The 24207-nt window shown below is 47.2% G+C and overlaps 1 long non-coding RNA gene across 7 annotated transcripts; it reads left to right on the forward strand.

Annotated features, from left to right (window-relative positions):
• The first annotated feature begins 173 nt into the window (after nt 1-173).
• Nucleotides 174-18352, forward strand: LOC121096329. 7 transcript variants are annotated; one of them, XR_005830452.1, is made up of 3 exons: nt 176-316; nt 1437-1569; nt 14231-18352. It is a non-coding gene; the product is annotated as an uncharacterized LOC121096329 (long non-coding RNA). The 7 variants fall into 7 exon arrangements; XR_005830457.1 differs by lacking the exon at nt 176-316 and having other exon boundaries at nt 790-1569; nt 14231-15980; nt 16144-18352; XR_005830456.1 differs by lacking the exon at nt 176-316 and having other exon boundaries at nt 790-1569; nt 14231-14332; nt 14484-18352.
• The last annotated feature ends 5855 nt before the right edge of the window (nt 18353-24207 follow it).

Genomic DNA, 24207 nt, shown 5'->3' on the forward strand with positions numbered 1-24207 from the left:
GGAGCAGCGGGGCGGCGGGACCTCGCAGCTTTCCCCGCCGGCTTCCCTCGCCCGCCCGCCCGGAGCCCCCCTCCCCGGCCGGCTCTCCGAGCCCTGCCCGCAGCCGGCACCTCCTAACGAAAGCGAAACGCGGGACTGCCGGCGGCGGAGCGGCGGGTTGGCACCGGGGGAGGGCGGGGAGGCGGGGGGAGCGGCGGCGGCGGGAGGCACCGAGAAGTGGCTGGAGTTGGGAGGATGCGGCGGCGGCGGCTGCAACTTCGCCGAAAACGGAGGGAGAGACGCGGAGGCTGCCGGCACGGGGCGGGAGCAGGTTGCGGTAGGAATAAGCTCCGGAGGCGAAGGGGCGTTCGGAGCCAAGTGCGGCTGCGAGAGGGATAACGGAGCCCGGGACGGAGGCGGGGAGCCGGAGCGGCGGGAGAACCGGGCGGGGGGGCGAGGAGCCGCCCGCCCGCCGCCGTAAGACGGGGTTTAACGCGCGGTGCCGCGATCGCCCTCATGCCGCCCGGGGAACCGAGGGGGCGGCCGGGGACCTGTTGGCGAGGCGAGCACGGCGGCGGAGCTGTCAGAGGCCGGGGCGAATCGCTCCGACGTGGGACGGTTTCAGCTTCCCGCCAGCAGGTCCCCCCGCGCCGCCCGCGGCTCCGCCCGCCGCCCCCCCCCCCCCCCCCCCCCCCCGCCGCCGGGCAGCCCAGCCGGTGCGCGGAGCCGCGGGCGGGCCCGGCCGGGAGAGCCACCCCGGCGGCGCGGGCTGCAGCGGGGGAAGCGCCTGTCCTGCGGGACTTCCCGGGGGACCCGGCCGCAGGTGACAATAGCCGCGCTGCTCCTCCTGGGCGCCCGCCGCCTCTCGGGGCCGGCTGCTGCAGCCCCGCGCGTTCGGCGGGCGCACCCGCGCAGGCATGCGTGTCTAGCGGAGAGGTGTCTGTACGGGGCTTGATTTATACCTAATGGCACGTATAAAGCTCTTCAAGGTGGCTGCAATGTAAAAAGTAATGACTTTATTACCCCTGAAAGGTTCTGTGGTTCACAGTTAACAGTCCTCTGAATTACAATTCATTACGCAGTTGCGCGCTCTCTCAAGCCAGCCTGCATCAGAATACCTATCTGTGGTTATTCCCAATAAATAACGGGCAATGTTTCATTGATTTTCTTTTAAAAAATCATAGCAAATTAAGCACTTAGTTACAACTAAATCTGTTTTATTATCGCACCGTCTTGGAGATTCCAGAGGCGACTTCCCAGACCGCATCTTAAAACCTACAGTCAGGAGCTAATTTTACAGATGCTTTCATGAATGGCAGCGAGGATGTTCCTACCATTAGCATGCCCTTAATTCCAGCACCGTAAAATGCTTCAAATTAAATGGAAACTCGCTGCCTCTAAAAACAATATTTCGCCCTGGCTGGAGAATGATTAATATTAGCATTTGATCGCAACAGTGCTGTGCTGTCCCCGTCCCCCCTCCCCAGCGCTTCGCATTGTCATGTGATTGGAGGGAGATAACAAACCTCAAGAAAGAAAAGGAGTCAGAAGACATTTTTAACACGGCATGACCGCAGATTAATAATGCAGGTGGGTTTTTATTTTATTGTGTTTTTAGGGGAAGGGAACGAGGCTGTTTAACGAGCAGTCGTGGACGCGAAGTAACTATATTTACAATCCTTGATGTGGCTTTCGGTGGGTAATAAATTATGACAATATTAAAATTATTTTCTGGCAGCCCAGTTAACTGCGCTGGGGACCCTAAAGCCCTTACTGATTCCATTTATGCCTTGTAATTACGGTCCACGGGCTCTCTCTAAACCCTTTGGTGTATATTGTGTGTAAACTTTTAGCTAATAGACCTTTTTTGAATGGAGGGACTTTTCTCGGTACTTCCTGCAGTATATATTCTGTCTCTGATCTCTGTATTTAATGGCCAAGTCCTGGTTTATGCTTTATAATGTGTTGACAAGTTTTCTAACAGACTTTCTGAAATAATGCACATATATTCACGTCGGTTAGAAACTCCACAGTATTTTTAGAGTCGAGTAGATCTATATCCTAATGCACTGAGAGGGAGTGTAAATCATAGAGGATTTCATAGCCCTTTCAGTAGTTTTCTGTATGAAGTATGAGCAGCGTGGCCTCCAGACGTAACCTTTTAGAAAAAAAGACAGTGCTTTTATTTTATGGTGTAAAGTGCTTTTAGCTTCAGGGCTCTGAACGTGAATGTGGTCAACAAACAGCTCTTGCGAGGGACTTTGCTACAGCCTCAGCCCCAGCGCCGGTGCTCTGCCTTTGTCATGGGGAGGGGTACGGGGCCACCTCCGGCCGCCGGACCGGGCTCCCCGCCCCCCGGACACGCTCCCTCCGGGAAAGCCGCCCCGTTGCAGACCGGCCCAGGTAGGGGGGGCTCCGTGCCCCGCCGGCCCCGAGCCGAGCGCCGCCCCCCGCCGGGACCCCCCGCACGCCTCGGCGCGGCCAGCCCCGGGGAAGTGGGGCCGGGATGGCCCCCGCGCTGCCGGCCAGCCTGGCGGCGGGGTCAGCGCCACGGGGACCGCTCCCGCACTCCGGGCCGGGCCCGGGGGGCGGCCTCCGAGCTCGCCCCCGCACCGGTGGCAAAGGCAGGGCTGGGCGCCGAGCCCGGGGGGCAGAGCCCGGGGGCGGCCGGAGGCGAGAGTGCTTCAGGAGAGCTGTGGGAGCAGGGGCAGCGCACCCCCGCCGCACCCCAAGCCCTGCTCCTCCTGCATTGTCCCCTCTGCTCCCCGCGCCCGGCGCAGCCACCACCACCGCACCTCTGGCACACGGAGCATCTTCAGCCTCTCCTGTGCCTGTTACACGGCAGTGTCACTTCACTCGGCGGTACTAAAGAACCTAGTGAACGTGGTGGGTAAAAGCCATTAGAAATGTTCGCGTACTGACTGCTAACACCTAGAAATGCTGCTAGATGAGAAGGGCGGGTGAAAACAAACCCAGGCCAGCACTGAAGGTGACCCAGTGATTAGGCTCTGAGGACTGACACAAACTTCTGTGTCACCTTCTACTCCTCCACAACCTTTCTTCGCCCAAGCCATGAAGGATGCCCCACAGTCCTGCTGCAGCGGTTTGAGCTGCTGTCACCCCCAGCCATTTACCAGCTGCTCTTTGGCCACAGACTCTCAGCCCCAGAGCAATGTCAGCTGGAGGAGCTGTGGCCCCCCATCTCCACTGCACGTGGGCAGACTCTGAGGTATACACTGAAACCAGGGCCATGGTGGTTTTCAGGCTGCCTACGAGGAGAACCCTCAGAGAAGGGTCTGCCTCATCAGCTGAGCAGCCATCCCGCTTCAGCCTGTCCCCTGGGAACCAAAGCCCTGAGACACCAGCTAACGCCCTGGAGCAGCTGAGAGCAGAGGTGGGCACCCATCCTGCTCTGCTGTCCCAGGGCAGGGGCAGGAACCTGCAGCAGCAGGGCAGAGTGCCCAGGGGAGAACATTTACACCATAGATATTTAACATTTAAATCTTGCCAAAATGTATCTGTCCCTTTCCTCTGTGCCTCAGCACTCTGCCTGGAAACAGTGTGATCCTCCCTCCAAGCAGCATGTGAGATGCTTAGAGGTTGCTGTAGAAAGGAGATAAAACTGCCTAAAATTGAGAAGCGTGGCCTTCCTCTGTCTCACAGACAGGCACTCTGTGGCCCTCCCACACAAGATCGGGACCCAAGGGCGCAAAGGAGCGTGACACAGTTTGTACCGCATACTGCTGTCCCTGCTTATCTGCTAATTTAGTGACAGACTTGGCAGTGGGTGAGTTCAGCAACTTTGGTGGGCAAATGTTCCTGCTTCGAAGCTCCAACTGTCATTCATTCAGAGCAGGAATCTCACTTGCCAACTCCGTACAGAACATTAGGACCAAATACAAATTCCAAAATTCTGCCAGTTCTCTAGAGCTGGGCTGCATTATATAACGGCAGATCGCGCGGGGTGCTTTCCGACACTGACTTGATAGTCTCAATCAGGCGGAGGCAACGTGGGTGGAACTCTTATCATACCAGGCTGACTCTCTGTGAATGAGCAGAGGACTTGCACGTTCTAGAAATAGTATGTGCATTAGTATTCCCACATGAGAAACTTGGGCACACTGCTTTTCCTTTTCTCTCCCCCCCCCTTCCCTTTTTAATAAAGGCTCAAAATAAACTCCTATTCTGCAAGCGCTTACTAACAAGCACAGCACGCACAGCAGCGAGTCCGTGCAGGATCACAAACATCTGAGCGCCAGGTGACAGAAAGATTTCGCTATCGGCTTGCCCTAGGCAGGACCCAGAATAAAACTCTGAACCTGGGGAGACGTTTTCCATGGGTTTCAGCAAGGTCTGGGACTTCAGCCTGCCTCTGCTTGCACAGCACCTAGCACAATGGAGCCCCGTACCTTGACTGGCCTTTCTGGGGATGACTATAAAATAAATGGCACAAAGCGCTCAGGAAACAGACTTTTGAATGGCAAAAAGTCTCCTCTGAAGCATACAAACAGTTTTGTTTGTGCATGGGCAGACAGAATAAGGCAACAGTAAATGCCCATAAAATCTCATTTTTAATCAAATCTTTGATTTTTGCCAAACCAGTTTTAGTTTGTACTGCTCTTGTACTTCCTCAGCTATTTGTCCTTTTGTATGTTTAATATTTAGATATCTTTTTTATAAGTAAACATGTAACGTGCTCCTGGCAGTTTCTATCCCAGGTTTCAAGGCAACATGATTTAAACTCCGTGCATTTAAAACCTCCCAGAACTTGACCTATAATGCAAATCCGTACAGTCTTAATTATAGTAGCACCAGCAGCCACCGCACGAGTGAAATAGTTGAGCTTTCGTTACTAAAGAGGCACAGTAGTTAAGGTCTGTCAGTGCTCCTGTTACAATCCCCATCTTGAAGAGGTTATAACTTGGGCTGTGTAAATTTGATTGAGCTGAAACTTGGGACTCAGACTGTCAGTCCATATAGGGAATTATCTTATGAATAATTGGCTAACCCATTGCTTGATTCACAGACCTTTATAAAATGATTTTTAATGGGTTTTAATGTTTTTTTCTTTTACTGACATCTAGGGTATGAATTTGGTACTTCTAGCTCTTCTGAAGCTCCATACTGAACAGCATATATATAGGTACCCAAGTTAAAGCCACAGCTACCCAGAGGAGTTCCTGGGGCACACGTGTCCCACTTGCCCACCTATGTGTACCCATACACCGATAAGAGACTGTGAACAAGAAATGGCACTTAAGTCTATCTCAAAAGAGAGTCCTAAATGTGTAAGATAAAGAGGGCATAAAGGAATCGAACAGGAGGGAACTAAAGCTCATAAAATGTGTTTGCTTTGTACATCAGCTGCATCACGAGATGCTGCTGGTCACACACCTCATCACGCTGGGAATGGAAAATGCTCACTGAACCCATGATCCAAAATACAGCTCTGGCACGTTACAGCACAGTGTATAGGTCAACTCCATTACCTATAGATGCAGCAAGGATAGCTAGGGACAGGAAAACATCTGGCAGGCCGTTGGTCACTATCATCTTTGCTAACAGTTTCTTATAATCTTTTCATCTTCCTGCGCTTTATCTTCCCCCAAAAAACACGTGGAAGTGGGTCCCACATGTGCATTGGCATCACTTTAAAAGGGATGAGCCATGCAACTTTGAACATTGAGGGTAAGCTTAAGTATCACTTTGTGTTACAAAGGATTTGACTGACAATTGCTCTCTATAACACTTTTCTCTAGCTTTGAACTTCTCAGAGGTGGTGTTTATCACTTCAAATCACAGTAAGCTGAAGTGTTGCATGGTTGGTTAAGATGCAGACTTGCAGTTTTCCTTGACCCTGACAGAAAAATACAAGCCCAGGGCTAGAAAGATGAGCCACAGGCTGTGATCACACAGGTTGCTCTCATGGAGCCAGACCCCACAAAGTTTCCATCCCCACCTCACCAAATGGGTACAGAGCAGGGACACCATGCTACATGCCCGAACTCATGAGCATCATCTCCATTGGGTTCAGGAAGTGTTTTGACCAAGCCAGGCTGCAGCATTGGGCTCTCTTACTGCAGGGTTATTGTGCACAAGTCACAGTGAAGCAAAGCGCGCTGAGAAGCCAGGCTCCTCAGCAAGATAATCCACACACCCAAATGCCCCGTTCATCAAGGCTGCTCTATTTGGCCTCACAGAAACTGATGATGGCACAAGCACAGAGAAGTCAGTCCTTTTGAGTCACTGCTGAGATCCCAAGTAATTTACCTAAGCAGGTCACTACCTTCAAGCCTATGAGCTTGAAGGAAAACAGGTCGTCGACACAAAACATCTTTTTTGATTCATTTTCTGACTCTGGCTCCTAAGTTTGAGGAGATGCCCAGCTAGCATGAGGTGAAGAATTACAGCCAATTCAGGCCACAGGGAGATAGCGCCCAGCAGCACAGAGGCAGCTGAACTCGGAAGGTATAAGCAAGTCACATGGATAGCAAAGGCTAAGCGAGGCTCCCAGCCCCTCAGAGGCAGACTCTTGGGGAGGTTCAAACCAAGAACAAATACCGAGGTTTAAACTAGTCACATGTCCAAGGACGGCACACGGTCACACTTCATCTCCAAAGTATCTGCTCATCAGTGAAGAAGGGCAGGATTGCTGGACACACTCAGTCTGATCCTGACCAAATAAAATCTGCGGGGTGACTACTGATCTTTTAGCACAGCAGTTGTTTATGAACAAGATCTTCTCAGGATCGTAAGGAGAAGCTTTGCACACTTCTGTGCAGGATTAGTTCCAAGGAGGTCAAACCCTCCCTATGAGGAAATCTGGAAAGTTCTACTCTGTATGTGGCAGGTGGGAAAAGGAGGAATTGCAGACATTTTGTCTTGAAGAATAAATCCAGCTAGAGCTCAAATCAATTTTAAACAGAAGTAGAATAACAGAAATAATTTGCTAACCTGAGAAACCAAATATCAGCAATCAAAAAAAGTCAGTTGAGAAATTTCCATTGAGAAATTAGTTTTGCTGCACAGGATGGGGAAAGATATAGCTGTTTTCTTGTATGCTGCTGAACACAGTCCTTTCTTCTTCCTAGCACACTTGGTGTGAGGGACAGTAGAGAAGGACAGTGCAATAAAAAAGGATTTTCCTCCTCTAACCCTGCTCGATATATCCCCTACCAGAGGAATCTACTTGGCCTTGGGTACTGCAAAATTCTTAAGCACATATTTGTCTTTGGGCACATCAGCTGTACTTACATGCTTAAAGTAAGCGTGTACTCAAGCATGCTGTTAGATTGGCGCCTTAACATCTTTTGTAAATAATGTCTATTACATCGCTTTTTAAAGCTTCAGCTTTTAGTCACTGAGGATGCACTGAACTGAAATTTAACATACACAATCATAATTCTCTATATTCGTTTTATATTACTATTTCAGGTGACATTTCGGTTTAGCTTTAGCAAAGAAGAAATGCACACGCTTTGCAGAACATAGCGTAGCTTGTGTGATGATCTAGATGAAAAAGAATTAATTGTTGAGATAGCAGAGATCTTTCTCTGCATTTAAAAGTAAGGAAAGCTTTACCATGGGCTTTCTTCTTTGCCATATTTGTTCCATGCATTTATTTCAGCTTAATTGTTAGAATGCTTACAATAATATTTTAATGCAACTCTCTGTAGTCAGAAGAATGTATTATCATATAGCCCAAAGCTGCACGGAAGGACACAGTGCTGAGGGGCAGCAGGAGAGGTGGTGAATAACCTGTGATAAGAGCCCACTTCTTTGAGCTGTCTGGATAGTTTTGCCACCATTTGTTAGTGTCAGCACAAATAATTTTTATGGTACAGTATGAATTCTGACTGCAGTGAAAAGAACGGTTTCTACCACCAGTATGAATAAGATTTCATTCAATTAAAATAACGTGCAAGTACATTGTATAGTATTACATAGAAAGCTGATGTGCATTAAGTATGAATGCTGGAGTTGGGGGGAGTTATTGTGCTAATGCTATTGTTCAGTGAGCAACTATTCCCCAGCATGTAAAAAAAAAAAAAATAAGTAAGGGAAATTAAATACAGAAATCAGAAACACGTACAATGTTTGATATTATCATACTGAAATTAATGTATTCACAATTTAGACTTTAATTTGCCCTATTGTATTAAGTTTCACAGCATCTGAGCACCTAGAGAGAGAGAGAAATAGAAGTAAACACATGGAGAGAGAGATCCATAGCCTATCTGTGCTGAAATACACCACCCTCAGAGGCTGCAGCGATAGGCGCTGTGGATAAACTCTGGGGAAACACAGGCCGTGTCATAGCACCAGCCTGAAAGTGCTGCTCCCCACCAGCAGCAGGGAGAAGTTTGGTCTAGATGTGGCTGGAGCGGTGTGGTCTGCTGCGACCCTCTGCTCCTGAACAGCTTTGGAGGGCTCCTCAGCATGGGGGTGAGGCGAGCTACAGCCCCCCAGTACCCCTGGTTCACGCTACCCAGAACTGAGGGTGTCTGAAGGTGGAGGGATGTATGGGGACGCAGCCATGGCAGTTCCTAGGAGGAAGGCGAAAGTGTCTCGGAACTGAGGTGTATCTCAGACAGCCGTTGTACTCGGAGCCAATAAAAATGAAACTATTCTCTACTGAGACCTAATTAGCTTTTATATTCAAAGCCGTACTGCACATTTGTACATTGCTTATGAGCAGGACTAAAAAATATATGTACCATGACACTATACTTTTTAAGTGTCTATTGAATGCTTTTCCCATTCTCCAAGGATTGCCTTCTTCTTAGATGTATACATTCAGCGAATACGACGAGGCTAATTATTTTTCCCTGAAATGATCAGTGCTTGTCTCTAGCAGTTTGCACAGAAGCATGGACCTCACATCTTCAGCCTGGGAACTTAAAAAAAAACACAAACCAACAACAAACAAAAAACACACACACACACACAAAAAAAACCCAACCAAAAACCGACCAAAAAACCACAACTGCCTTCGAATCCTAAGACAAAAAACTGTTCGGTAAACAAATTTCCTGCCACAGGCTTTACAAGGCTTACTCTTCTATCAGAGCCCCCGTGCACGTCTGAGCCTTTTTGCTATTTTTTTACAGGGGTTATATATTTTTTCTGTTACCTTTCCTGCCTGTAAAGCAATCACGGAGAACGGCGGGAGGCACCATCAATATGCAAATTGCTGCCAGATAACTGGTTTCGCTGGTTCCGCCTTGGGAAGCGGCCCCGCCGCCGCGGGGGGGATCCGCGGGGCCCGGCCGCCCCTCCGCGCCCCTCCGCTGCCCCCTGCGCGGCTCAGCCCCGGCGGGGCCCCCGGCGCAGGGCTCGGCAGAGGGCAGGCACCGAGCAACGCGCTCCTTTGATTGCCGCTAATTCTCCCAAGTCGCGCCTGCCTTCCCGCTCGCTCCCACGGCCTGGGGGGCTTTTCTCCTTCTGAATCTCTTTGGCAAGGGGGACGCGAGCCCCGGTCCCTCGGCCTGGGCGGCACTGGCAGCTTGCTGCCGCCTCGCCCTCCGCGCAAGGGCAAGGTTTCTGCGCCTCCCCCGTCTGCTCACCTGCGGGGTGCTCCCAGGCGAGGAGGGGGAGCAGACTGGCTCACCCTGAGCTCGGGAAAACCTGGGCACCCTCCCGGACAGCTCTGCAGGCTGAAATCCATGCCAAGGCCCTCCCTTTTCTAACGCAGCGTTTGGGGGGTTAAAAGGAACCGCTGGTTTCCAAATTAAAATGCAAGTATAATTCACAGGTAAACGTCTGCAAAAGTACATGAGACCATTTTAAAAATCACAAAGAGAAACTGTGATCTGGGTTTGCTCTGCTGGTAAATTCAAAGCAGCGCTTCTTATTACACTAACCTTTTGCAAGGCATCTCTCAAAACCATGGACTGCGCATTTGGGCATTTAAAAAAAACCCAAAAAACAACCAACCAAAAAACCCAAACAGCCCAAAGTAAACAATACAGCTAATTTGTAAGCATTGAGATGTGCAGTAAGTTTAACACAAACATTCCTGTCGGTATGGCGGTGGCCCCATATAACACAATAAGATACAATTCAGACCTGTGACGGTCTATTGCATGCATAATATGCGTTTTTAAAATTGCCTGGAAACGTATTCATACGGTAAAATCTAATAGTTCAGGTGGAGCTTTTACTCTTGATCAAATAATAAAAATTGTTAGAGACCACTCTGTCATCTCATTGCTTACCAGCTTCCACGAGGACTGTTTTACGTTCCCATTTAAATAGGACAGGAGAGCAAGAAGGAAAACATAAACCACAGAAGAGTTACTACAGACATTAACTTTTAAGCCAGAAAAGCAAGAGAGCTGAGAAAGAAAGCAGGGGAATTGTCTTCATCGCTCTGCACCCATGGAGGTTTCCTACAGCTGAGGCCTGGGGACGGCAGATCCCATTAGGGCAAGGTTGCGCTCATCAAGCCCCAGGAGCTGCCTTGGGCGAGGTGTCACCAAAATACCTTCTTTTTGTGCATTTCTGCCTGCCAGGGCAGGGGATTAGTGTGGACAGACAGAGAGAGCCCGTGGACAGATGAGACTCCCTGTGGGACGGAGTGGGTGGCGATGGCCTTGTCCACGGAGAAGGAACCTGAAGTGCAGACTAGTAATAGTAATGGTGATTACTATTAAAGCGTGGAGCTTTTCATTACTGAAAACTTCAAATAACCCTCCTGAACTATATTTGAGACGGGTTTTTTTTCATGTTAACTCCAGGTTTGATTGCTGGAAAAGGTTGACTGCTAGAAAAGGAAAAGCAGTGCAGTGCACAGCAGTGAGGAATCGAAGCCCTTCTTTACCAGAACCCCTGCCATATACGTACTGTCACTCACCTTCCAGACACTCAGTACAACCATTCAATCTATTGAATCAAGAGACTGTTTGATCTTATCTGCATCTGTGAGCTGACTGTCAACCTGCTTAGGCTGCATATTAAATCATCTATAGTAGCTGTATCAAGCTGGGATGATCTGTTAATTCTAAATTTATTAACCCTTAGAGTGCAGTCATCATGTTTAATCTAGTGTAGCCAGCATTTATTTTACAAGACTAAATCCTTCTTTAAGATATGGCTGTACTGTAGGTTAAAGAATCAGTAATGTGGAGGAGAGGGTGACTGGGAAGAGCTCACTTTGATCTCTGAAAGCCAGCTGACAGCATCGCTGCTCCAAACATATAAGTTGCGTGCTTGTGGCACACTCGTGCGTCCAGTGTGCGGTGGGGGGGGGTGCACACATGTATGCACCCAGTAACACTTTCCTTGCAGGCTTTTGCCCGAGATGAGAGAGGAGAGGCCTCGAGCAATGCCCGAGCCTCGTGTCTCCACGAGAACTTAAAAATCAAAGTGCCAGCATGCCACCACAACACAAGTTGAGGGTGGCTGCAGGTAGAGACCTGCAAAGGCCCACCAACAAACCTCTCCTCCAGGTCAGCTCCCCGCTTCTTGGTCTGTAACTGCTGTCCGAATCAATTAACAAACACCCTCAGAGCGCTGAGGACCACAGCCGCTGCAGGACTCGCAAGTCAAGTGCTGCTGTCTGCCTAGGTACACATGCACCCCCACTCAGACGCATATATGTATAGAAATGATTTTGTGTAGATACATACATACACATCAATATGTTAATCTGTTCGTTACACACACACATCTCTCCCTGCCCCTCTCTCCTGTTATCTATTATCCTTGCACATTGCCGATGGTTATCAACATATTCACAGCTTTTATTTCAGTTGCAAACTGCTAGGCATGCTTCCTTTTTTGGTAATCACGTGCCTGGTATCTCTCTAATGTAGCCTAATAACAATTTTAGCATTCAGATGAAGCGATTTCATTCTGTGACTGCCTTTTCTATTAGATTTGATTCTGAGAAGCCCCAGTGGGTGCCTCGGAGGCAGAGATCTATCTGTGAGGCTGCAACCGATTCAATAGCAGCCTGAGCTAACCTTGACCTTTCCCTAGACCCTGCTCCATCTGGTGCCAGCCTGGTCCCCCCCTTCTCCTCCTCCTTGCTTCGCAGTCAGCATTGATCAAGGCGGAATCGAGCGTCTCTCTCCCTCCGAGGGCTGGGCAGTCGCGGAAAGGACGGCACATTTCAATATATGGAAATGATCGAGCCTCTTATGCAATCATAAACCTACACAGAGCCTCGTGATTTGATATTTCATTCACCTCCAAAGATTCTCCCCCTCCCTCCCGCCAGCAGGGATTTATAAACTATAAGACAACGGCTTTCCCCAACACCTGGAAATTATAAAGCTTGCTGTTTATTGGGAATGAAAGCCTGGCGATTGCAGCCGATGTACGTTGAGGTTTATTTATTTATTTATTTGCCGCTCGCCCGGCGCGCTCGGGGGTTTGGTATTTTTTTTCCCCAGGGTGGGTGCCCCCGGCCCCGCGGAGGGCCCCGCCGGTGCCGCAGGCGCAGCGCCTGCAGCCTGCTCCGGCCCCGCCGGCCCGGGGCAGCGGCTCCCGCGGGGCCGGGCCGCGTCCCGCTCCGCTCCGAGCGGGGACGGGGCGGCTCGGGCGCGTTTCAATGGCTGGAAACGAGCAGCGGCTCCGGCAATGAATCGGCGCCGGCCGCTTCGTCACCTTCCCAGTTCTGCTTCGGTTTCTTCTCTGCTCCCCCGCGCTGGCGCTCGGCTCCCCGCTCCCCCCGGCCACGCACCACGGGCTCTGCCCCCCCCCCCCCCCCCCGCGGCCCTCGGCTCCCCGCAGGCGGACGGCCGAGCTGGGGGGTGCTGGGGGGCCGATAGGGGTGCGGAGCCGCTCGGCGCCCGGGGGCTGTGCCCGCACAGAGCGCAGCGTGGCTCCCAGCCGCCGCGCCGCCCTCGCTGCTACGACGTCCGCTTCCATCGACAAGCAATTTTATTTTTCTCCCGAGGAATTCTGACATAACCACTTTTTTTTTTTTTTCCACCGCATACCAGCCTCGAGATTATATAACAGATTATGTAAAATTATAATTACGAGATAATATATGCAGGCTCTAATTATTATATAGTTTCCTGTGTATCTATAGGAACACGGCGCATATGTTCAGAGTCGGTTCTGCAATATTTGCATAGCCAACATTTCTGGCTGTAGACGTGGTGTAGAAAAGGAATGGATAAATAGTTGACGGCACACATGTATAAGGGAGATATATTACTTAATGGGAAAAAGTACCTGGAAATACATTTCTCTCTGTTTTGAGGAATTTGGTTTGCTTTATCTCCACGGGTAGTAAAAAATAATAGGAAGAAACTGTGAATTACATTGAAAAAATAGATATATTCAATTTGTCAGTTTAATATTACACTTCCTTCCTGCAATGCTACAAAGATTTAGAACATTTCCAAAACTTTCAGCTCTAATCTGTGTCTTGAGGTTTGTTTGGAGGACCTGCCACCACACGCCGGCTACAAATGAGTGTCAATTAATAACAAAACCCACTCTTCCTTATTTCTGCACTCACGTAATTTAACAGGTTTTGATAAAACCACGGATGCAATGGTGAGAATTTTCCAATGCGTGTAGTATTAACAGTTTTCATTCTAAAGCACCAAAACTTCCTGAAATAGAACTGCTGAATATTTCTTTGCTTTTCCCAATGGCCATCTACACGTAGTTATACACTTGAAATATAAAGAATATTCATCTTAAAAAGGGGGGTTTGTTTTACCAGGAACCTAGCTGATGGAAACAATCTCAAATCTAGGCAGCTGAAGTAAGTACGCTGTCTTATTTGTGGCCTCCAAAATTAGAAATAATTTGAAAGAAGAAGTAGGAGAGTTTTTAGCTAGTGCTTTCCACCACGTAAGAAGTAACTGGAAATCATTCACCCTTATAACGCAACAGGATTCATAAACTCTTTGCTTTCTGAGCTACCTGAGCAACGACGTAACCTCTGCAGAAGTGCCTAAGCCCCCTTTGTTGTTGAAAAACATATTGTACTTATTAGTAAAATGTGAAATGGCTTAAAAAACAATTTGAGCTATGAATTGCCATCTGCTCAATGGGGGGAAACAGAAAGTAACTGAATATATTTTCTCACCTTTTTTTATAGCAACATAAACAATGCTCCAGAACACTATAAACTTCTAGCTGTACAAAAGGCGTTGGTACAGTTCGTCATGCTTCAGGTCAGGACTTCGTCCACACTGTCAAACACTGTTTCTTTTATTTATCTGCAAATGCCCCAAAATGTTTTTCCCTCCCTATTAAAGTTAGATGTCCTTTTTCATTTCAGGGATTAAAAGTTTGATCCTGCTTCTCACATGATACTCTGGAAACTGTCCCTGATAGGGAGCTCGCCTGAGATGCGTGCATGCCTGGAGCCGTCAAAATAAGGGTAACGCAGCATATACAACTTGTTCTGGTTCTCCGCGTGGGAGGGTAAGAGGGAAGAGTTTATCTTACCCAGCTTTTATGTAGGGCTTTGTATTGCTAGTGTCCATCGCAAAAGAAATTCATCTTTCTGCTTTCCCCGTCCCTTTTTGCAGAGAAAAACGGAGGAACCAAACAGGACCGATTCCTCTGGTATCAAGCTTTGCCAGTGCTGAAAGCACATTCCTCCAGTGCCTGCACACTCGGTGACCTCGCCGGGTGCTGCAGGGGCAAGGCTCTGAAATGGGCTGGGAGCGCAGGGAGGCCTCTGCCTGCCCCAGGAAGGCCACACAGCAGCGCAGTGCCTGCCCGGGTCTAAGCCAGGAGCAAGATTCCCTGGGAATCCATCCATACGGGCACCTGCTGCTCCCCAAGACTCAGCTCACAGCGCTAACGCTCTAACGGAAAGAACAAAACATATTTTTGTTTTGTTTTTTTTTGTTTTCCTTTCTGTGTAGCTGGAGTTATTTCTTTGCTCTCTTTCAGCTTTACACACCTGGGAGCCCAGACTTTTTTTAACCTGTTTGTTTCGTTTCTTGCTTAACAGCAGCTCAGCTAACCTGCCCTGAACACTCTGCTCCTACCAGCTACGGATCGGAGGGGAGAGCATTTCTGGAGCGCAGGGAGCCATCAAACCAAATGGCCAGGTTCAGGCACGTGGAGGACGTGAACTGGAAGACCTTGGGTTGGAGTGAGTTTTGCAAGGGGCGTGAGGACAGCAGAGCTGTGAACTGTTATGGCTCCATCCCGCAGGACAAACACATGTTGGATAGTAATCCTGCAGTGCAGAAATTGTTTTTGTTTGCCTGCCTAGTGCCCAATGCTTTCTCCTCTCTGAAAGACCAACTCGTCAAAAGCATCATTTAAAAATATTAACAATACGAGGAGCAGCTTTTCTGCTCCCATGGAACTTGGCAGGAGTATAAATATGCAGTAAGGGAAGAGAGGAATCGAAAACTTAATAAGAAATGGAAATACAATGGCATACAAGTAGCCTGCACCCCTCACATTTTAATTTCTACCAATGTCCCTAGCAGGGCAGGGCACAGCAAACTGCCTCAAGATTTATATGCAAAGCGTGTGAGCTCATTGCAATAGCTGTATCCTCGCGCACGCCTAGGTGTTCTACACCTCACATACAGATCACCCTGTAGTATTAAGATTCAAATCGCCTGTCCTCTGTCGCTAATAAAAATGAAATATATTAGGGGAAGTTTGAATACAGTGGCTTGACAGAGCATGTCATGTCTCACACATGAAATAACGTTGTGAGTGTGTGATCAAAAAGTAGCTGCCCATTTTTGTGGTGTAAGATTTTCCTGTTTCAAAAGGCAAAATGTGTGCTTTGAGACAAGGTAAGCCTGAACCCTTAAACTGCTACGGCCCCCAAGAGTGCAGCGTGAGGCCAACTCAGAACTCCCTGCTACGCTGAGAAAAAACATACATTTTTATAAGACTCCCAGATTTTCTTTTTGTTTTCCTTTTCAAGTGTGCAGAACATAAGCAAAGCATGAGGACCTGTGCTGTACTTCGAGTGGTCCTTCTGTGACTAAGAAGTTACCGCAGCAGAACACCACCCTACGGTGGAAGCTGCCAATATCATCATATTAAGGGTTTGTCAGTGTTTCCATTCTAAGCCTGAGCCATTCTAGCCTAAGGGCTAGACCCTACCAAGGCTTTCTTGAAAACAGCATGTCAGCCAGGTAGATAAGCACATCTCCTGAGAGCTGACAGGGCTGATGGCTTTTTCAGCCTGTCCTGGGCTTGGTTTTTCAGGAAAGCAAGCAGCCAGCCAGACTTTGGGATGGAAAGCGTTTGGGACAGTGCCTCTGTGTTACAAAGCAGCCCAGGACAGACATGCGAAAAGCAGTATGCCACTCTAAGTGAGATGCAAATAAAGGAGAGGACTGTCATTAAGGAAACACCCGACAGGTTATTTTGTTCTGTGGAAATGGCTTACAGTATTGACAAGGACGGACGTTTCCAGTTTCCAGCTCCTCACCAGTGCTCACTCTCTGTTGGAAACTGCACCCCTCCCCTAATTGAAGGGATAGAACTGATTCACAAAGGTGTATTACAGCTCTAGGTGCTGGAGTCAGAAACATTTGTAAAGCCTGTTCGGTGTGGGTTCATGCAACAGGCAGCGACTGCTCCAAAAATTGCCTCTGCTTCTAGGAAGGATGCTTTCAGAAGCTGCCAAGAGCCCAATCCCAAGTAGCCTCTGGGAAAAGCCCCATGGAAGTGCATCAAATATGCCTCCAAATCCACCTCAACAGGTAGCCCTGATGCTGGTTTCTGTGAAACAGCACAGACTCTGGGGTGCCCTCTTCCTCCTGAGCTTGTCCTTCCCGAGATTGGGCTGGTGGCAGGGGAAGATAGAAGAGGAAAACTTAATGTGCCACTGCTTGTGCCATACCTGTTCTGTAGATAGTGTGAGGACTTTGTTCCTAGGGTCTGTCCATGTGGTGCCATTCCTGAGCAATAAAAGCTCACCCACAAGGTATTTTAAAGCAAACACTTGGTCTTATGAATTCCTTAATACTCCTGTAGCTAGACAACAATACCACAAATAGTAAACACTCTAAAAATACCCACTCAGTGTAAAGACCCCAAGTTCATGTACCAGCTCCTTCGGCCAGCAGGAGACAGGACCCCACAGAGGTTATGTGTTCATCTCATGGAGGAGTGACTTCTTGTGTCACTCCTCAGCAATTCCCCATGGCAAGAACACCAGCACAGTTTCCCAAAGAAGAGGTGTTTCAGTGACCCTTGAACTTGGTGGAAAGGTGAACTGGCCGCCAGTGCGGTCTCTTAGAAAGTAAATGGAAGTGTGTCCATGGGTGTATGTGCACTGACACATGTGTGCATGGGGGTGTGGGTCAGGCATCAACTATTCTAAAAAAATTGGGTTCTACACTGTACTGTTTTCTTAAATCTTTTTGTGTTCTCTGCACAGATTGTGTCCCTGCCTTCATCTAATTTAAAAAAGCAGGGCCACTGAAACAGCCTCAAGAGCCAAATACTATGTCTGATTCATCAGAGCACATCATGCACAAGAGCAATAGCTGATTTCATAAGATACCTGGGGGAAAAAAAGAAAAAAAAAGTCTTTATCGTTTAAGATCAGAATTTGCTTACCAGGGTTGTTATTTAAACTGAGAAATACAGGCAGAAATCTGTAAATCTGACTTTAAATTACTTTGTTCTGATCTGTATTATTGTTCTTGCAGTTCTCTCTTTTTAGGTGACTTTACGGTAGGCAGGCTCGAGAAAACACAGGACCAGATACTCCGTGGAGATTTGCATCCTAAGCTCTGAATTCCCCAATTTGGATTTTGTTGGTTCAAACACAGATGCCCCTTTTTTACTTTTGAAACTGTTTATTGTGTGAATGTAAAATAATTACAGAAACCAGGTGTATATTGTACTTACGGAAGACTTACGTTACCTTAGAGAAAAAGAGCACTGTGTGGAGCTCTTTTTATTTTTTTTAAACATGGTGTACATTCAATTAATTCACGCCATTTTATATAATTTTACCTTTATACCTTCCACCTAAAATGAAAGCAATATCAATTCATAACCTCCTTCTAGTTCAAATGATACAGATAAAAATTAGGTCTCTTACTCTTTTTAAAATTAAGTGTATATTCCACTAAAGGTACAGGTCTTTTTTCATGAAAGCAAGTGCTATTTACCATGTGTGGCTATTTCAGTGAGCTAAATATTTATTGAAAACTCAAAGCATTCACTGGCCTCATTTTCTCTAGTTGTTGCTTTCAGATTAATAAACCTGTTTCCTACTTAAAATGAAAAAAGAATTCAGAAATGTTTAGCATGAAGTTGAAGAAGTAGCAAGAAAACGACTAACAGATACCAGCACATTGCATATTTATTTTGTCCTGTCAATTATTTTTAAAGAATTCCCTGCTTATGGAGGAAGATTTTTAAAAGACCTGGACTATCAAATAAAGATGTACACAAACACCAGTTTCTTCATTTTTCCTCATTTTAGAGAAAGTGAATCTGAAGGGTTTGGGTTTTGTTTGGTGTTGTCCCCCCCCTTCCCCTTATTATACTTTTACCAGTGTTGGAAAAAAAAAAATCACGTTTCAAGGGTCATAGAATAAACCAGCATAAAGAGTTTATGACTGTACAGCGACGTGTTTATGAAGCTGAATACTCATCAGCACTTGCAACATTTGGAAATCGCAAATATCAGACCTTCTTTGCAACACTTCAAAGCAGCAGCCATGTGTAAAGTTCCATAGGTACCAGCTACTCCAGGGTCAGCGGTGGCTCTGAGTAAACACTTTGAGAGGCCTAGACCTGGAGGTAATTTCAATGTGTTTGTATCCAGTCATGAACACACAATCACCTATTGAAAGTGTCTGGCTTGGAGTGCAGACAGATGGAGAGCACAGAGGTTAGTACAGCCAGGCCTTGGACTGACCTTTGCGGAGAGAATTAAATCAGTCTGACCTTGTTGTGAAGCCTAAATTATATCCATAGACCCCCAAATAATGCATCTTTAATACATCGCTGCCCTCTTTTTATCAGCCTTTTTACCTCGAGGGTATCTTGTTTGCTAACTACTGATGTTAAATTGCAGCTATTTATGCTTACATTTGTGACCTTGGTGGACATCTTGTCACATTTTTCATGAACACTTGAAAAAAAAAAAAGAAGAGAGAAATATTTATATTGAGAGACTATATAAAACTAAGGTCTTGTTTCACTTAGGCATAAAATAAACATGAATAGGAAAAGAAACCTGCTTCAACCGGAGGGCACTGTATTCATTGTATAAGTCTAACACAATAGTCATTGTATAATTCTGAGCTTCAATATCATCCATAACCTATCATCCGGACAGCCTGGAAAACAGAGCGGTGCCACGTAACAGGATTTCCAGTATCTTAGAAACACCTTTTCTTCTAAAGATATTTTTAATATTTCAGGATTTTTTTTTCAAATTCAAAACGCTACTAAGAACAGAGTAACCCCCGTGACACTTGTCAGTTTTGGTAATCCAGACCTCTGGACAGAAACAATGCCGAGTCTCCAGGCTGGGATCTCAGCTGGGAAGCAGCTCGGTGCAGACTGGGCAGCGGTGACTTGGCACTGGGTTAACTGTGACAGCAGAGGAGCCCAGTGGAAGCTCAGGGGAACTGCACCCCTTCCCGCCGGCGAAAGCTGCGATTTGTGCTTTACCGGTGTACCTTGCCCCAACAAAAGGTGCCTGGATAAAAAAATAAAAGATCTTGGTCCAGGCTGTTGCTTTCCAAGGACCTTTATTCTAAGGTGCATTGAGTTCCTTTTCGGTTTTTGTTAATTAAAACAAAACTCGGGTTTAAACTACAGAAAGGAACGAGGTTTTGTTCCTCTGCAGTTAGTTTGGGATTTGGGCTCTGCCACCATCTGTCCTTGTACTCTTGGGCAAGTCAGAGGCCCGCGACAGAAAATCCTCTGGGAACCTCCGTATGGAAAGCTGTGACGCCACAGGTTGGCCAAGTCCACCGTCCACAGGGGTGGCACCACACCACCTCTGGGAACGCTTTTCCCGGCAGCGGTGAGCTATTAGGGTGGCTCACCCGTTTTGCGGAATCACACCTTGTGTCCACACAAGAGATGCTCCCACCCCAGGTTTGGCACTGCCACCTTGCTGACCTCATTTAGCAATCTAAGCCAACAAAAAAAATATTTGCTACCTTTTGCCGAGACAGTTTCCTGCTGGTTTAGCAAGCTGCATCAAGCAAGGGAAGGGAGAGGTGAGCACCAGAAGCAGCACACAACAAGAGCACACAGCTGCAGGGCGGAGAAGAGAGCAAACCTGTGCAGTGCTGATTCAAATCAGCTACAGAACCACACCATTAAACTGCTGATGAAGGTTAAGTTTGGTCTAATACTTGGCACTGAAGCAGATGAAATGCAGGAGCACAATGCTTTCTCCCAGCTTTGCTCTGCAAGAGGAGCAAACAGATCAGTAATTCCTTAAACTGAGAAAAGCCCAAACCATCAGAACCCTGCTATTTGCATTGCTAAAGAGCTGCTCTCCAGGGTGGGCTACAACGATAACACTCCTCAGATACTGTTAAGAAAAGTGTTTATATGCTAAAATAAAACCTAATACTTTACCTCTTCCCTGTCAAATGAAACACATTATTCTCAAAATGGATGCAATGTGGCCAGCTCCATCCCAAACTGCCCACTATCGACTCTTCAAGAAACTCCTTCCTTACCCCAGAAATGAGCTTTGGGATCAGATCAGCTACTCAGCATCCTGCAGATCCCTCACTGCTGATACAGGCACTAAGTGTCCCTAATAGTTTTGCCTGTGCTGAGGGAAACCTGTCCCCCAAAAGTAACAACTGTTGGTGAAAAGCAACTAGACACAGGAAGAGTCACAACTGCATGCAATGGAAACTAGATGTTATTTTAAAGGGGGTTCTTCAGCTTACAAGCCTATAGGTTCTCCTGAGACCTGTTTAAGGCTAATCGCTTAAAAAGTAGAGGGCAGTGCAGCCCATGGAGCTGTGTTAATTGCATTTTATGTCTGCAAACATGCTAGAAACCCCCAGAAATGCAAGTTTCACATGGCCAAAAAGCAAACTGCAGGGCATGAGCGCCAAGCTCAACCATCTTTCCTGCGGATCTTCCACATATTTTAAGGGTCTTTCAGATAAATACAGATTCCTGTATTTCAAGGGACAGGACCAGCAGCTGACTACAACAGCAACCGGGTCTGTCAAGTCCCCCGAAGCCAGGGTTACTGCTGCTGTTGCTGTCACAGAGTGAGTGCTCGGGGTGGCTGCTGCAGACCAGCTTGGAAAAGCAGCTCCCTTCTGACAGCAACAGTCTTTCCCTAGCTTCTGACCTCTGACACCTCCAAGGTCACCAAGCCTGGTCCCAAGATCTCATGGCTGAGGCAGCAAAACTCAGTCTTGCCAGCCCTGCTGAGAAGTCTTGCTCCAGCTCTGACCCCACTACTCTTAGCTCTTCCTCTTATTTTATGTAGTTCCCATGTGGTTCTTGAAGGTGTATGGAGCGAGAAACAGCCCCCAGGAATAAGTACATACCTATCTGTGTTTCCCCAGCCATGGAAGAGACAATCATGGGATGGAAAGGATGTGGGGGAGAAACAGGCTGGGGGAAAAAAAGGTCTGTGTCTTCAAGATCATTTAATCCTCCAGGGTTTCAAGCTCCAAAAAAATCAAGCCCAATCTAAACAGTTATATAGGAAATAACTAGTACAAACTACTGCCTACTTCCTTTGGCTACACAAAGCCAAAAAGCAGTGATAATCACACTATTTGATTCCATGATCTGATTCCTGTGTTACCTTATTTCCCAGAGACTATAGCTCTGCGTACCACAACATGCCTGTCAAGATGTGGATTTACAGGTTACGCTGTAGTAGAACCTGCTGGTTTTCAGCTCCAATCGACATTTGCTTGTTGGTACATGCCTGACGGAGTTGCAGTCCAGATTAGGAAACATTTGTTTATGCCCCAAAATCCCCAACATATTTTTCCAGCTCTGTTCCCAGTGCTAAGCTCCATGCCACTCCAGCTCTCTGGTAGTCAGCTCTCATACTGCTTCCTGGTATAAAATTGATTAGAAGCAGCATGAAATGTCATCAAGCTGACCCTCGGGAGGCTGGGCCCAAAAATAACAGATGGGAAAAGTGGCCTTTTGATTAAACTTTCAGTTGCCAAAAACTGTACATTTCCCCTCACCGTGCATGTGCACACACGTTGCAAGTCAAGAAAAGTCTACACGAGCTGCAGACACAACAGTGAATTTAGTACAGATCTATTCTTAACAACGTTAGTGTTGCTGAAGTCAGCAGGATTCTTGCCATCAGCTTCAGGGGTGGCAGGAAAGGGGTCCTTTGTTCCACTTTTTATTTCACATCTCTTTCTTCCTGGTGTTGCTCAGATGATACCAGAGAGAGGATGCGAAAGTAAGGCAGAGCAGGCCCAGGCTGGCTGTTTGTGACATAAGAGCTGATGGTGGGGGTGGTGGCAGCTTCTTGGGAAAGCAATGCAGATTTTCAGGTATTCTGTGAAGCCCATGCCAACGAGTTTTCCTGGGGGGTGGTGGGTGAGTGAGGTTTGTACCTTTCCAAGGAGCTGCAACTGTTAAAAAAATGACTGGAAAGCTCTTCTGATAGGGTCCCAAGACACCCAGGTCCCACTGTGAGGAGGCAAATGAGCCACAAAGGTTTTTGGTGGGAAGAAAAACAACAAAGAAAGAAACACAGCCTCATGCACACCTATACTGATATGAACCTCTGATAATACAAATCTGGTTTACATATTCATATATTTTTATGTCTGACTGTTCCCATTTCAAAGAGCTTTATTACCTAAATTGCTGCAGAATAGTCAGATGCAAAGGAATGAGGGAAGGATGGAACAGTAGACTTTAGAACCTGAATTTCCAGGCCTGGGTAGCTTTGCCACAGTCTTGTTTGCATAGGTTTTTTACCCTATCCTAAAAGTGCCAGCTTACATTGAGCCGCTAGTACATATAGCATCTATGCTAGGGATTGGTAACAAAGCAGCTTGACTAGGGGTTGCAGGACAAACGTTTATGTCTTCAGGTCCAACATTCAGAGCTTGTCCCTCATGCAGGTAAAACTGGTGATATCCAGCAACAGACCACGAGCTTCTGCGGTTCTGAGAGCAGCGTACATCAAGATTTATCACTGCTTTCCGGGACAGTTCAGTGCTGTCCAAGACCAGAACCCGCCTCTGTGAGGTTGTGTCTGGGCCACAGCAGGATCCCATGGTTACTTTTTTGCATGTCGGCAAAGCCACAATCAGTCTAAAACTGTGTTTGAGGCCTACAGATGAATAACAATAGCCAGCCATTAGAACAAATAAAGACTACCATTATCCCAAAAAAAGGGCTTGAAATGAGCCGGCAAGAGCTAAGGTGATGTATGGCAATACATATTCATTCTGCCTCCTCTCACACTTCTCTTTCTCTCTTTTCAGTGGATTGGAGGACCTTTTTGTCTTAGGCCCAGCTGTAGTTCCTCAAAATTTGGGGAGGGCAGCTCCCTTACTACACTACAGGTTGTTTTGGGGTTTTTTTTACACTCATTTTCTCTTTCCTTTCCCACCGTCTTTGACCACTGAGTTTGCAAGGTGTCTAATAGAATTGAAAAAAATAGTTTCCAAAAGACTTTTCTAGTAATTCCCAAGGATTACCAAGTCCATTATTGAGAGGGTATTTGGGAAGCAACGGAAAGAAAGAAGAGTCACATGTGCATGGTAGGGCACATCTGTCTTGAGCAGGGAGTCAGGATTCAGGCAGCACAGTATAGTGTACCTACGCGAAGCCTACACACCCATAGCAATTTAAGGTAATATTTTGGTCATCAGGTGGAGACCCCAAGTACACAGTGGTTTAAGACCAGATTTGTGAGAAGCAGAAATTGGACTCACATTCTAGGGCTGTTGTTTAACATTCTACGTATGTGAGAGAGAGAACGAAAGAATAAGAATTATCTTTAAATCCCTGCTAAATCATGCCCTGCTTTCTCAAGGCAACCTCAAGCTTTAGTAGTTCAGACAGATTCTCTAGCTGACAATTAATATTAATGGGTAGATTTCACAATGTGGCATTATCACACTGTGAGATGGGTGGGCATACCATCTGGGTTTTGGCAGGTATTAGATGTAATCAAAGGGATTACTTGGCTCAGGGAGAAAAAGAAAACCTTGGGTTTGTTTAGGCCTTTTCTTTTGTTTGGATGCAGCTCTAGGTGTACTTAACTATTTTCCCCTTGTATCTTGTTTCTTGTGATGAGCATTTCTGAGTTTACAT

Source organism: Falco naumanni, chromosome 12 (assembly GCF_017639655.2).
Source record: "Falco naumanni isolate bFalNau1 chromosome 12, bFalNau1.pat, whole genome shotgun sequence".
Taxonomy (NCBI): Eukaryota; Metazoa; Chordata; class Aves; order Falconiformes; family Falconidae; genus Falco; species Falco naumanni.